The sequence below is a fragment of the Schistocerca serialis genome, chromosome 2, assembly GCF_023864345.2.
Source record: "Schistocerca serialis cubense isolate TAMUIC-IGC-003099 chromosome 2, iqSchSeri2.2, whole genome shotgun sequence".
NCBI lineage: Eukaryota > Metazoa > Arthropoda > Insecta > Orthoptera > Acrididae > Schistocerca > Schistocerca serialis.
Window position 1 is genome coordinate 128169380 of NC_064639.1, and position 14961 is coordinate 128184340.

At 40.1% G+C, this 14961-nt stretch overlaps 1 protein-coding gene across 1 annotated transcript in view; it reads left to right on the plus strand.

Annotated features, from left to right (window-relative positions):
• The first annotated feature begins 325 nt into the window (after positions 1-325).
• Positions 326-14961, plus strand: part of LOC126456819 (uncharacterized) — a 225449-nt gene continuing 210813 nt past the window's right edge. Inside the window, exon 1 of the mRNA XM_050092616.1 lies at positions 326-463. The gene's annotated coding sequence lies outside the window, so the exon portion shown is untranslated. The remainder of the gene's footprint in view (positions 464-14961) is intronic.

Genomic DNA, 14961 nt, shown 5'->3' on the forward strand with positions numbered 1-14961 from the left:
CGTTGGCTCCGAGTCGCGTTGTATGCATTGGGAAAGTAAAAGACAGTGGCTGTTCACGATTTTTCCCTTTTTCGTCATTGACAGGTAAAAGCTAGTGAACTTCGCTCTTTACTAGTGATCTGTATGTAATGGCGTGTTAAGCTGTTATCAATATATGAAGAAGAAAAACAAAAGACAACTCAAAGAAAGAAAAAAGAATCGCGGTGGCTGCTTGCAGAAGACAGGCCCGCCACTGCCTTGCCTGTGTTACCTGATTGGCCAATCAGCAGCAAGCAGTCTGGCTTAGCTGCGTCGGCAGCGCTCCCTATCCCCCAGTCCGAGTTCCCAGAAGTCGACAGTGTGTCTGCGCGCAGCGATCTGGGTTTGTCACATCCACGCGCGCGAGCTGTCGGGATCTCAGGACGCAACGCTTACTAGCAGTCTGCACTGGTGTTGATCGGCAACGAAGCTGCAACTGTGAAAGGTACTTATTGCTTTTATAGTGCGGTGTCTTTTATTCTCAACCTAAGAATATGGTTCTTTGACGTGTCATGCGCTATTAAGTATTACACTGAGTAGCGCAGTTTCATTGCTTTAGCCCCTGTGCAATATTAGCATTAAACTCTTACGGGATACAAAAGAAATACGGACGGACCCTGAGAAAAAATCAAAACAAAACCTTTTCAGTGCCACGCAGTCCGTGAGGTTACAAATCGTTCTATAATATTGTCTGTTCGTTGTACAGTGCAGCAGAGAACTGCGTGAAGATGTTGATGCGGTGTTACGTTTGTCGCTGTGCTAACCAAATTTTAGCCAAGAATAAACGGGAAGTGTGTCTAGCATAATAAAGAAGTCATATAGAAAGTGGTAAGGCGTGAATTTGTAGAACTTAACACTATTTTTCAATAACAGAATTCAGGTACTACATATTCTACTACCTAACATGGACACCCACAACACTTCACGAATAGGTTTATACCCGTAACACAACTGAGACCATGAGTTTATTCGAGACAAATCGTACAGAATGACAGCGAAGGAAATATTGCTACACTGGAGATGACAGAAATCATCATTCGAAGAAAAAGAATTCATACAGACATAAAGTCTATTTTGAATATTTCCTTATATTATCATCATGAAATGGTTCCTTTTGTGTGTGGTGGTTATTATTTATGTAATTGGTTACATATTTACTATCTGTCATAATACTTTTTCAGCAGTTTACAATGAAACTACTGCAGTTCACAAATATTGCTTCTCTTAGCGAATATTTATTTATGTTTGTGAGGGCAGAAGTTTCTGTATACAAAAATGATACAGTCGAAAAAAAAAAAAAAAAAAAACGGTGCGTACTAAGGTATTGTCACGAAAACAATTTGAAATAGAGCATTTGACTATATGAATAGTTTAGCTTCAAATTACTTTTCCATTGTTTGCTGGATAAATTACCTTCCCTTCTTCGCATGTTATAAATATGAACGAATAAATCAGGAATCAAACATCGTTTGGTGCGCCCAGTTTGTTATTTGTAAACAATTTACTTGTATTATAAAATAATATGCAAATTTTTCATAACTGACTCATCAATTTAGTCTCTCTCAACTTTTTATGTACTCTCCGTATGAAAGGCATCTTCAGTGGATGTTCTGGAAGAGTATATAGCTTTATTCTTGAATTACATTATTCACCGTGGAAATCCAAACTATTTTTAAATCAATAATTAATATGAACACAGATTTGTATGGTTTCTCAGAACACCCAGTGACACTGCCTTTCGTATGCAAGGCGAAACGCGTTGGGGAATTAAATACCGATGTAGCACTACGAAAAAATGTGTTGTGTTTTACATTTATGTAACGAATAAAGTCAGACAAGCGAAAGTGTCCGTACACAGTCTGGGATGTTCAACAGTATGTAGTTTTTATATATATATATATATATATATATATATATATATATATATATATATATATATATATATAATGTTAGTAATTGAGTACTTCCTTTACTGAAACGTTGGGTAACAAGGCTCGCTGTTTACTACAGTATGTAGCAAATGCTAAACAAAAAAGAAGAAAAAATATCGACACAAGGTATGTCCAACTGATAGCGCGCAATGTGACGAGTAATTTTCTGTATTATTATTACATGTAATATCTTTATCTGGCGAGGTATTGAAAAAACTGTCTTTTCGATGATTCTGCGTATCTTTTTAAGCCTCTTTGAATAGGAATACAGTGTTCAGATGCTTGTCAAAGTCTGTAACGAAGCATATCGGCAGAAAGAGGTGCGTGGGGGACAGAGTGGGGTGGAGGAGGGATGTGCTAAATATGAAGACCAAGTTTTCACCCCTATTGATACGTGATCAACGGTGATGGAGGGCATGTGCGGAAACTGCACTTTGCGAGCAAACTGCCCACTTACGTGGCACTTCCTTCGCTGCGCGGGATTAGCTGAGCGGTCTAAACGCTGCAGTCATAGACTGTGCGGCTGGTCCCGGTGGAGGTTCGAGTCCTCCCTCGGGCATGGGTGTGTGTGTTTGTCCTTGGGATAATTTAGGTTAAGCAGTGTGTAAGCTTAGGGACTGATGACCTTAGCAGGTAAGTCCCATAAGTTTTCACACACATTTGAACATTTGGCACTTCCTTCCATTCTCGTGCGACAAGTTTTTCTGTAAACTACAACAAGCATCATACGAATATATATATAGATATATGAACGCACTCTTAATCTTTTATCCATCAAGATATATAATCGCTCAAACATCTTGGTAGATTAATTTTTAAATATCAAGATAGATAAAAAATTAAGAGTGCATTCATGCAGCAAAATATTCGTCTTTTTGTGTATTATTATCTGTTATAAATCTTGTTCCAATGTTTTGAAGTTTTAGATGTGCTCACATTGCTCTGGCCACCCTGTACACTATATGGAGTGTGAAATATTATTTTTTTTACTAAGTAGAAGGACAATAAACGAGATGGAAACAAACTACTCCCTTCCCAATGAAATGGTAGGAGTCAGAAACACGTAGCTTTTTCTCTATGGTTCTAGTTAGTTAGTTTATTCATCCACAGATCATTTACACAGTGTTGTTAGACTTGTCGGCTTAATGCGAATAAGAAAAAATTGTAAAGTTAAATCAGCCGTATCATTACAAGCGTGTTTGATTGACAAATGGCTTCTGTGTTGTGTTCCGTTGTCTTTTCTGTGAATAAATATTTATAAACAAGTTAACCGCTAATCTCGAAAGTGTTGGTATACTATTTATTTATATTGCTTCATTGGTCACTGCTTATACACACACACACACACACACACACACACACACACACACACACACACACACACATATATATATATATATATATATATATATATATATATATATATATATATATATATATATATTCGGCCGTCATTTGGTGAGAGCCATAGAATGAAGTAGAATGCTGACACTAACCCTTACATTCTGTATAATTTTTTTTTCTTTATTAATGACTTTTGTTTTCACCTATATTTACATGTGTTAACAATAGTCACAACTGAGTATTATATATGTACAATGCAGTAGAGGCTCTAATAACAATGTCATTGCTATTAGACAAGGAAAACACTGGAAATTAATTTACAAAATAATTAGTATAGTTTTAATAAATTTACAGTAAAATTGTCTTCATAGTGTGTCGAAGAAGCCGCTTTACCCTATATCAGAATAATATATCATCCTGGTATTCACTAGTCAGATATGGAAAACTGCCAACAAGCATATCCAGACTTTTTTTAACGTATATAGACCTTTATATACACTTTCAACAATTATATATATATATATATATATATATATATATATATATATATAGTGCGAAATATTATTTTTTTACTAAGTAGAAGGACAATAAACGAGATGGAAACAAACTACTCCCTTCCCAATGAAATGGTAGGAGTCAGAAACATCATATATATATATATATATATGATGTTTTCATTTATTTTCGAATAAAAAATCAACATATATATATATATATATATATATATATATATATATATATATATATATATATATTCCTTGTTCGAATATTTATCAACTAAGCACACCTATGTTCTTAATTTTCCAGTTGCCTTGCATAGAGTTTTTACGTTGCTTTCTGTTATTTTCGTTTATTGTTAGTGGAGTGTTGATTTAGTTGTATTAAAGGCTTCTAGGTTTTGGTGTATTGCCGTATCATCAGTTTTGCTATTTTTTATCACAGTCATTTTAGTGTAAGTATTATTTTAGCTAGTTAATTGACATAGCATCAAGATAGTGATTAAGAAATTTGAAACAATTTAAAAGGAAATAAATATGAAAGGTCTTATGTATGAGTAACTGAAGAGAAAACGTTACATTATGTTAGACAATGAAGCATACATGTGAAACATGAGCTGGGAAGATGTTACATTTTGGCACACAAACACAATTTATTGGATGCCAGTATGTCAGTGATATATATTGTGACAGTAACTTTTTTTAAGGGGGGCAAGAAAGAGAGAGAGAGAGAGAGAATTACAATAGTGATAAGGACAAAAAAATTAATACAATTTATAAAAAATAAAAAAAGGAATATGAAAGGCATATATATGAACAGTTAAGCTTCAAATCTTCAAATGGCTCTGAGCACTATGGGACTTAACATCTATGGTCATCAGTCCCCTAGGTTTAGAACTACTTAAACCTAGCTAACCTGAGGACATCACACACATCCATGCCCGAGACAGGATTCGAACGTGCGACCTTAGCGGCAGCGCGGTTCCGGACTGAAGCGCCAGAACCTTTTTCTTTTTTTTTTTAATCTAATTTTGTTCGTTTTCGTTCGTTGCATCTGCTCGGGGCGGACGTCGTAAGACACCCGTTTAAGCTCATCGTTGATCCATTAACTCAGTTTTTTTTTATTACAGCGGGCAGCTAACCCTCTGACCGAACACACTGAGCTACCGTGCCGGCATCGCTCGGCCACAGCGGCCGGCCAACAGTTAAGCGGACAACGTTACATTATGTTAGGCAATAAGAAACATGAGCTGCGCACATACTGAGGCCATATTACATTTGAGCATACGAAACACATTTAGTGGATATCAGTGTGTCAATGACGTGTATATTGCGACACACTTATAATTTAATTTTTTGTAAGGAGGAGCGAGAGAGGGAGATAGGGCATACTCAGTTCTTTTATAGGGAAGTACGTTTTACATACTCTGTATTGTGACAGATCTCGCTGTTGTACGTATGTTGCACAGAAATACACTGCTAGAATTTTCAAATTGCTTTGAGACTGAAAACACTATGACTTCATACTCGGCACACTTTGATCACTCGGCACTGTTCTTGAAGTTATGTGGCTTTGGAAAGTTTGGAGGACAACGTCGGCGACGGCGAGGGGGTGGGTGTTTTGGGAGGGTGGCGGTCACCGTGTGCAAAGGGCGTTTCTGAAGGCGGCGGCCTGCAGGATCTGCAGGAATCTCTGGAACGTTTGGTGGTATTTGCGTTGATGTTTCGTCTTCTTATGCTCCGGCCACAGGTCCAGGAGGAACTGCATCTTGTCTGTTTGGCACTTGGTAACCACTGCATGAGCCGCCGTGGCGAGAATCCACATTGGGCAACATTCTGGCCCTCGTCGTCAATCCGGCGGGCGGATTTTATCAGCGGCCAGAGCGCATCCCCGTATCTCGGAAGCGGCGAGCTAACCCATACGGCTATCTGGGCCGGTCAGTGCATGGTATATTGGAGTACATAACATACAAACTGTGGATCCAGCGGATCTGCATGCACACCGTCGCATCTTACACAGATATCACTGCGTGTCTGTATCTTTGACATCTTACGAAGCATGTCAGGAGTTATGCTGCGAATGGCTTCCGGAACACTCTTGCGCAATTCTTCGTTAATCTTGTAGCGACTTTGAGTCAAATGGAACTTGCTTATTCCCCACGATGAGTTGTCTCGCTTGGTAATGTCCGGTCTTCGTAGTGGCTGAATCACGCCCAACCCAGCAGACTCGACATTGTACGTCAAGGAATTAAAGCTCCCGAATAGCAATGTGTGCTTATGCTTTGTCCTGCTGTAATCCCACATGATCCACGAGTCTCTTACCTTAGAGCTGAGAAATTAAATGCGTTTCCTACAAGCTTTTATTAGACTTTTCATTTACGTTACCATAAAGAAAGTCAGAACAAGTATCGTAATGACATCTCAGATCATATCATGCCATGAGGCGAGTTCCTTTCCAACCCTCGCACATAATGAGGATTTTCCTTAGAGTAAGTAAACCACATCCGTCCAAAGTGAACTGCGATGCACCGCACACTCATCAGGAAATAACAGTCTTGAACGAGAGACGCCATTTGGATATTTACCAACAAGTCACTGAAGGCTGCATCTCGCTGTTCCCTCCCTTTGTCAGAAAATTCATTCACAAGCGTCGGTTGAAATCCTTTCGTTTTCAGATCTTTTCAGTGTGGTCATGCACCGATCACCGCGTTGCTGGAAATTCAGCTTCTATTTTGCGAATGAATACCAGTAAAACAACTATTTATTTCCCGAATTGTAAGTCAAGATTGGTACGGGTCTCCTCGGACACTGTTTGCCTATGCTCTGCACTACGTGTGTTTATTTCTGCATTTATTTATTTGCTATTTTCTTTTAGTATGTTATTCAGATACAGGAACAGACCAAAATATGAATTGGCACATATGAATATAAAGCATAATCTTTAAACATAAAATGTCAAATGTGTCAGAATAACCAACATTATGGTGATTAAGGGTAAAAACCCATATAAAAAATCTACCCAGAAAAATAAATAAATAAATAAGCTACATACCGCTCTTCGGCCATTTGCCGCACAGATATATGCTCATCTGGAATCCAGTAGGCATATGCTACTAGTCTACTATACCATTGTTTCCCAAACTGTGTTCCGCGGAGCGCTGGGTTCTGCAGGAAGTGAGTAAGTGCTCTGCGAAAAACCATTAATAACATGGCGTTTTATTTTTCGACATTTTGATGATACTAAATATTTTTTTTTAAATTTGATTATTTTTTGTTTTGTTAGTTATGGTTTAAAACTGAAGTAATCACTGAGTAAAACAAACCCTTGTTGTTGTTGTTGTGGTCTTCAGTCCTGAGACTGGTTTGATGCAGCTCTCCATGCTACTCTATCCTGTGCAAGCTTCTTCATCTCCCAGTACCTACTGCAACCTACATCCTTCTGAATCTGCTTAGTGTATTGATCTCTTGGTCTCCCTCTACGATTTTTACCCTCCACGCTGCCCTCCAATGCTAAATTTGTGATCCCTTGATGCCTCAAAACATGTCCTACCAACCGATCCCTTCGTCTAGTCAAGTTGTGCCACAAACTTCTCTTCTCCCCAATCCTATTCAATACCTCCTCATTAGTTACGTGATCTACCCACCTTATCTTCAGCATTCTTCTGTAGCACCACATTTCGAAAGCTTCTATTCTCTTCTTGTCCAAACTGGTTATCGTCCATGTTTCACTTCCATACATGGCTACACTCCATACGAATACTTTCAGAAACGACTTCCTGACACTTAAATCTATACTCGATGTTAACAAATTTCTCTTCTTCAGAAACGATTCCCTTGCCATTGCCAGTCTACATTTTATATCCTCTCTACTTCGACCATCATCAGTTATTTTACTCCCTAAGTAGCAAAACTCCTTTACTACTTTAAGTGTCTCATTTCCAAATCTAATCCCCTCAGCATCACACGATTTAATTTGACTACATTCCATTATCCTCGTTTTGCTTTTGTTGATGTTCATCTTATATCCTCCTTTCAAGACACTGTCCATTCCGTTCAACTGCTCTTCCAAGTCCTTTGCTGTCTCTGACAGAACTACAATGTCATCGGCGAACCTCAAAGTTTTTACTTCTTCTCCATGAATTTTAATACCTACTCCGAATTTTTCTTTTGTTTCCTTTACTGCTTGCTCAATATACAGATTGAATAACCATTTCTAAAAATTTTATTAACCTTCATAATAAAAAAGGGTATTCCATCAAAGTGCGACGATTCTCAAAAGGTTCTGCCAGTGGAAAAATTGGGAACCCTTGTACTACACGATAATACATTGCTACAATACAAATTTTGTAATTTATAATTCTAGACTACAATGTAATAGAGAAGGCTACATTTTATAGCACTAAACTACACAACATTGCTGTACTTGATGTCAGAAGCAAAACTATATTTCCATATTTTGTCTTCTGGATAGATAGCCGCTGGCGCGCTGAGGCACAACTCAAGATTCACAGAGACTGCGCTGCTATGCCACCCAACGTGCAGAAAGCGGGAACCCTTACTGGTCTACCCCAAGGCTGACCTCTTCGCTGCTTCCAGAAAGTCGTTGTAGTCTATGGCCACTTCTTCGTTGTCTGTCGGCCATGTAGGCTTGTACTTCGTAATTTGACAGTTTGGCAGTCAGAAAATTCAGCTTGTGCCATAGCTCCTCATTCCTTATAACGTTAAAGGCTCGTGTACTACCAAAGCATATCTGCCAAGTCTCCTGATTTATTGAAGGGTCTCCCGCCTCCTGATTATTCCATTATTTCTCCCGATTTTTAGCAAATCATCGTCAAATCTAATACGTTTGTTTTCAAAACCTACCATTACTGTTTTTTAGCCTATTAGTTGTTTTTAATCGACGTACATACAAAAGTTTATGAAAATCAGGAAGACGTCCACGATCTGTATATCGATTGTCATTTTTCCTCATTCCCGCGCATTTTGTAGATGTATACTCGTATTGCTCAGTGTTGTGCTATGTTTGTACTTGAGTTTGTGTGTTGTCAATGTGCTTAAGTGAAGTCACTTATCATTCAACGTCATTATAATCGCTATAAATCTTTAGAGTGAATGATTAAGAGTGTTATTTTGTTATCTGAATCTCTGAAAGGCTTTATTTTTGTGTAGTCAATTATTCACCTGTATCATATTCGTCATATTCACAGTATTTTCATTCGATGTTTTGTTTCTCATTATGGCAAAAAATATATAACACTGTTTTCTTGAACAATATTCGGAACAGTTTCCATCCATTATCTGGTTTAGGAAAGGCCCATCGTTTGCATTTTGTACCTTTTGCCAACGTGACATTCTTAACTCACATGTTGGTAAAAAACGATATTTCAAGACATATGGAAACGAAAATGTTACATGTGTGCATAACAATAAAAAACTGGAATTCGGTGTTAAAAGTGAAAGCGCCGAGTTGATAAATGCTGAATTCTTATTTACATCGTTTATTTTAGAACACAATTTGCCAATCAATTGCGGTGACGATACGAGTCACCTGTTAAAGAGAATGTTCCTCGATAGCAATATAGCGAGGAAAAAAAATGCTGGGTAACAACAAAAGCTGTCACAACTACGGGAGATCCGGAGAAAAAGAAAATTCGCAGAGACTTGGAAAGAGTGGCCATTATTTGTTTCAACAGATGGTAGTAACAAAGGCGATTCTAATTGAAATAGCTGTTTATAGTTTCGTCATAAGTTGCACTGAGAAGAATCTTTTTTATATATACACTCCTGGAAATGGAAAAAAGAACACATTGACACCGGTGTGTCAGACCCACCATACTTGCTCCGGACACTGCGAGAGGGCTGTACAAGCAATGATCACACGCACGGCACAGCGGACACACCAGGAACCGCGATGTTGGCCGTCGAATGGCGCTAGCTGCGCAGCATTTGTGCACCACCGCCGTCAGTGTCAGCCAGTTTGCCGTGGCATACGGAGCTCCATCGCTGTCTTTAACACTGGTAGCATGCCGCGACAGCGTGGACGTGAACCGTATGTGCAGTTGACGGACTTTGAGCGAGGGCGTATAGTGGGCATGCGGGAGGCCGGGTGGACGTACCGCCGAATTGCTCAACACGTGGGGCGTGAGGTCTCCACAGTACATCGATGTTGTCGCCAGTGGTCGGCGGAAGGTGCACGTGCCCGTCGACCTGGGACCGGACCGCAGCGACGCACGGATGCACGCCAAGACCGTAGGATCCTACGCAGTGCCATAGGGGACCGCACCGCCACTTCCCAGCAAATTAGGGACACTGTTGCTCCTGGGGTATCGGCGAGGACCATTCGCAACCGTCTCCATGAAGCTGGGCTACGGTCCCGCACACCGTTAGGCCGTCTTCCGCTCACGCCCCAACATCGTGCAGCCCGCCTCCAGTGGTGTCGCGACAGGCGTGAATGGAGGGACGAATGGAGACGTGTCGTCTTCAGCGATGAGAGTCGCTTCTGCCGTGGTGCCAATGATGGTCGTATGCGTGTTTGGCGCCGTGCAGGTGAGCGCCACAATCAGGACTGCATACGACCGAGGCACACAGGGCCAACACCCGGCATCATGGCGTGGGGAGCGATCTCCTACACTGGCCGTACACCACTGGTGATCGTCGAGGGGACACTGAATAGTGCACGGTACATCCAAACCGTCATCGAACCCATCGTTCTACCATTCCTAGACCGGCAAGGGAACTTGCTGTTCCAACAGGACAATGCACGTCCACATGTATCGCGTGCCACCCAACGTGCTCTAGAAGGTGTAAGTCAACTACCCTGGCCAGCAAGATCTCCGGATCTGTCCCCCATTGAGCATGTTTGGGACTGGATGAAGCGTCGTCTCACGCGGTCTGCACGTCCAGCACGAACGCTGGTCCAACTGAGGCGCCAGGTGGAAATGGCATGGCAAGCCGTTCCACAGGACTACATCCAGCATCTCTACGATTGTCTCCATGGGAGAATAGCAGCCTGCATTGCTGCGAAAGGTGGATATACACTGTACTAGTGCCGACATTGTGCATGCTCTGTTGCCTGTGTCTATGTGCCTGTGGTTCTGTCAGTGTGATCATGTGATGTATCTGACCCCAGGAATGTGTCAATAAAGTTTCCCCTTCCTGGGACAATGAATTCACGGTGTTCTTATTTCAATTTCCAGGAGTGTATATTTCTGGATAGAGTCAAGAAATAAAGAAAGATACTTCTCAATGCACCTTATGACGGAGCTACAATCATTTATTTCAGTTATAACACAAGTTTCTTTCAAATTCTGAAGGTGGCAGGGGTAAAATACAGGGAGCGAAAGGCTTGTACAGAAACCAGAAGACAGTTATAAGAATCGAGGGACATGAAAGGGAAGCAGTGGTTTGGAAGGGAGTGAGACAGGGTTGTAGCGTATCCCCGATTGTATTCAATCTGTATATTGAGCAAGCAGTAAAGGAAACAAAGAAAAATTTGGAGTAGGTATTAAAATCCATGGACAAGAAATAAAAACTTTGAGGTTCGCCGATGATGTAATTCTGTCAGAGACAGCAAAGGACCTGGAAGAGCAGCTGAACGGAATAGACAGTGTCTTGAAAGGAGGGTATAAGATGAACATCAACAAAAGTAAAACGAGAATAATGGAATGTATACGAATTAAATCGGGTGATGATGAGAGTATTAGATTAGGAAATGAGACGCTTAAGGTAGTACATGTGTTTTGCTATTTGGGGAGCAAAATAACTGATGATGGTCGAAGTAGAGAGGATATAAAATGTAGACTGGCAATGGCAAGGATAGCGTTTCTGAAGAAGAGAAATTTATTAACATCGAGTATAGATTTAAGTGTCAGGAAGTCTTTTCTGAAAGTATTTGTATGGAGTGTAGCCACATATGGAAGTGAAACGTGGTCAATAAATAGTTTAGACAAAAAGAGAATAGAAGCTTTCGAAATGTGGTGCTACAGAAGAACGCTGAAGATTAGATGGGTAGATCACATAACTAATGAGGAGGTATTGAATAGAATTGGGAAGAAGAGAAATTTGTGGCACAACTTGACTAGAAGAAGAGATCGGTTGGTAGGACATATTCTGAGGCATCAAGGGATCACCAATTTAGTATTGGAGGGCAGCGCGGAGGGTAAAAATGGAAGAGGGAGACCAAGAGATGAATACACTAAACAGCTTCAGAAGGATGTAGGTTGCAGTAGGTACTGGGAGATGAAGAAGCTTGCACAGGATAGAGTAGCATGGAGAGCTGCATCAAACCAGTCTTCGGACTGAAGACTACAACAACAACAACACAAGTTCGTCAAGTTGATGATGATGTATATCACGTTACCGATTATAATAACACGACCCAAAAAACTGAAAGCAGCTTATTATGTCTCTCTAATTTCAAGAAGGATTCCACTGATATCAACATAGGAATTCGAGGAGCTCGTCCACATCATCAAAATTCCAGACTACACAAGAGCGCTGCTACGTCAGCAACAATCCGACGTCTTGGGTTCACTGTCATCTATCATCATACATAAGGTCCCGACTTGGTCTCTCAGTTTTTCATCTGTTTTCTGAACTTACAGAACACCTTCGGGACTCCACTTTGATAGTGATGAAGGGGTCCAAGCAGTGATGAGGTTGCGACGGTATGAACAAACTGGTCTCTAGTTGGGAGAAATGTCTTCATCGCCAGGGTGACTATGTTGAGAAATAAACATGTAGACATGAAGAATAAAGAAGTAGAATGTTAATAAAATTTCTTTCATATAAAAAGCTTTTAGAGTTCTCTGTAAAAAAATTCGGAAGCATTTCGTTTTTTCTTATTCTGTAACCAGCACATATTCCACCCCGCAAATGCAGGTACTAGTTCTGTTTCATCCCTCTATCGGAAGTGAAGCTAAAACTTGTGCCATAGTGTTGCTGTTATACTGTAGCAATGGGAAAACAGACGTTTCCTTCCACTTAACGAATTCCGTGATTGTTAATTGCGATAAAATTTGTATAGATATGGTTCAGGACAAGTATTTCTGGGAACAACGTTCCAGCCAAACTATAGCACTGGGAACCAGCCATGTTAAACAAAAGTCTGTAAAGTATACTAACAACACGTAATGTCTGGCGCTGACCTACTCAAACTTATAATTATGATAATCAATTTCAAATTACATTATATATGTAGATTAGGACAAAAGCAGCTGGTTTAAAGAAAAGAAAGTTATTGCTCCTCTCCTATAGTACTCAGCTGCTCTGATTACTGTCTCATACTTCACACAAAACATTTTAATTTTACAGGGACTGCTACTAACCGCGTATATAATGGCAAAATCAATATCGAACTATTAAAAATATAAGTATTACACGGAACTTACATTCCTGAGTCCAGGTATTTCTGTATATTGTAAAGGAGGTGAGTAATAAGATATTTCTTGAATTTGAGTTTAAACATTTGGGATTTTCGATTTCGTGCCATATGTCCTCTGGAAATCTGTTACAGGGTTTTGCACCAGAATATAAAACTCCATTCAGATCCCTAGAGTGGGTTGCAAAGTCTACATGGAAATTATTTCTAATTCTAGTACTGTGATTCTGAATTGATGAGTTCATCCTAAATTCACTTTTGTTCTGAATCACAAATACCAGTAGGGAGTGTATGACTCAGCATATGAGTGTAGGGATCCTTAGCTCCTTGAAGAGACTTTTGCAAGATGCTCAATTGTCAACTTTACACAATATTCTTATTGCACGGTTCTGTAGAACGAACACTTTTTTTCACCTTAGCTGCAATGTCTGGAGAGAGAAAGTATGCAAAATACGCAAGCAATCTTTTCTGCGGGTGTCTTAGGTGTTCCGCCGTGTCATTATTTTCACTGCTCCCTGTGACTTACAATAACGTTAATTCAATAAGCGGACCTAAAATATTCAAACACGAATAGCACTTTCCTAATTTTCGCAACTATTATAATACAATTAAATGGATATAAATTATTGTACATTCCGACTGTTAACAATACACGGTTAAGTTGGCTACGAGTTTTCTCCATAGGACCATGAGAAATGCCGAGATCAAAGCACACAATTTCCGTTTGTTCCTAACAGACTCGTAAAAGCCTATTTAAGTTGCGGAATGGTGAACGTACTTTTCCAAATAGTAATTACAAAAGATTCTCGTAACATATAGATACTCCCCTGTGTCTTGTGTCCACTTAACGGATACTACCGTTTCTTTTAGGGAAGTACTGGTTATCAGCAACAAGTCGAGACGTACAACGATCTCAGTGTAAGCATCCCCAGTTTGTTTACATAGCTAGTCTTATTAATCTACCTGTGGTGCCAAAAGGTAAAAAGAATTAAGCTGTCATCAACTAGAAGGTTGATTTAAACACTACAGTCTTTTTCTAGGCATGACCCTACTGGATGTTCTGTGACTTTGTTTTTCAACCGTGGAAATGACCTTACCAGAAATTTACAGGGTTGTAGTTAGTCTTTTGCATGTTCCGTGCATCGTAATTGCGACCTCTGCATATGTTATGGGACGACGGGATTTTACAATGTAGCACATCTTCCCAGTGGCCTTTTTTCGCGTATCTTTTGTTGCAGTTTAACCAGGAGGTTAGCATAGTATTCGCCAGTAACTGTTTTCCCAATGCGGAGATAATCTACAAATAAAATCCCCTTCACATCCCAGAGCAATGATGCCATGACCTTTCCCGCCGAAAGAATTGTCTTTGCTTTCTTTGGTGGCGTAGAATCATCATGTTTCCTCTGCTTTGGCTGTCGTTTTGTTTCTGGGGTATAGTAGTGCACCCAAGTTTCATCCTTGGTCACAAACCGGCACAAAAACTCTTGTTCGTTTCTCCTAAAATGGGCCAAACATTGTTCCGATATGTCCATTCTCATGCGTTTTTGATCAAGCTCAAGAGTCGCGGCATCCATCTTGGAGATAATTTTTTCATTTCTAATTCTTCAGTTAAAATGTGATACACCCTTTCAGATGACATCAGGCAAGCGTGAGCAATTCACGCGCTTTCAATCGGCGATCCTCCACGACCACCTTGTCCACTTTTGCAATGATTTCTGGAGCAGTGACACATCGAGACCAACCACTGCGCGGATCATCACCTAAGCTCTCCCGACCAAATTTAAATTCATTT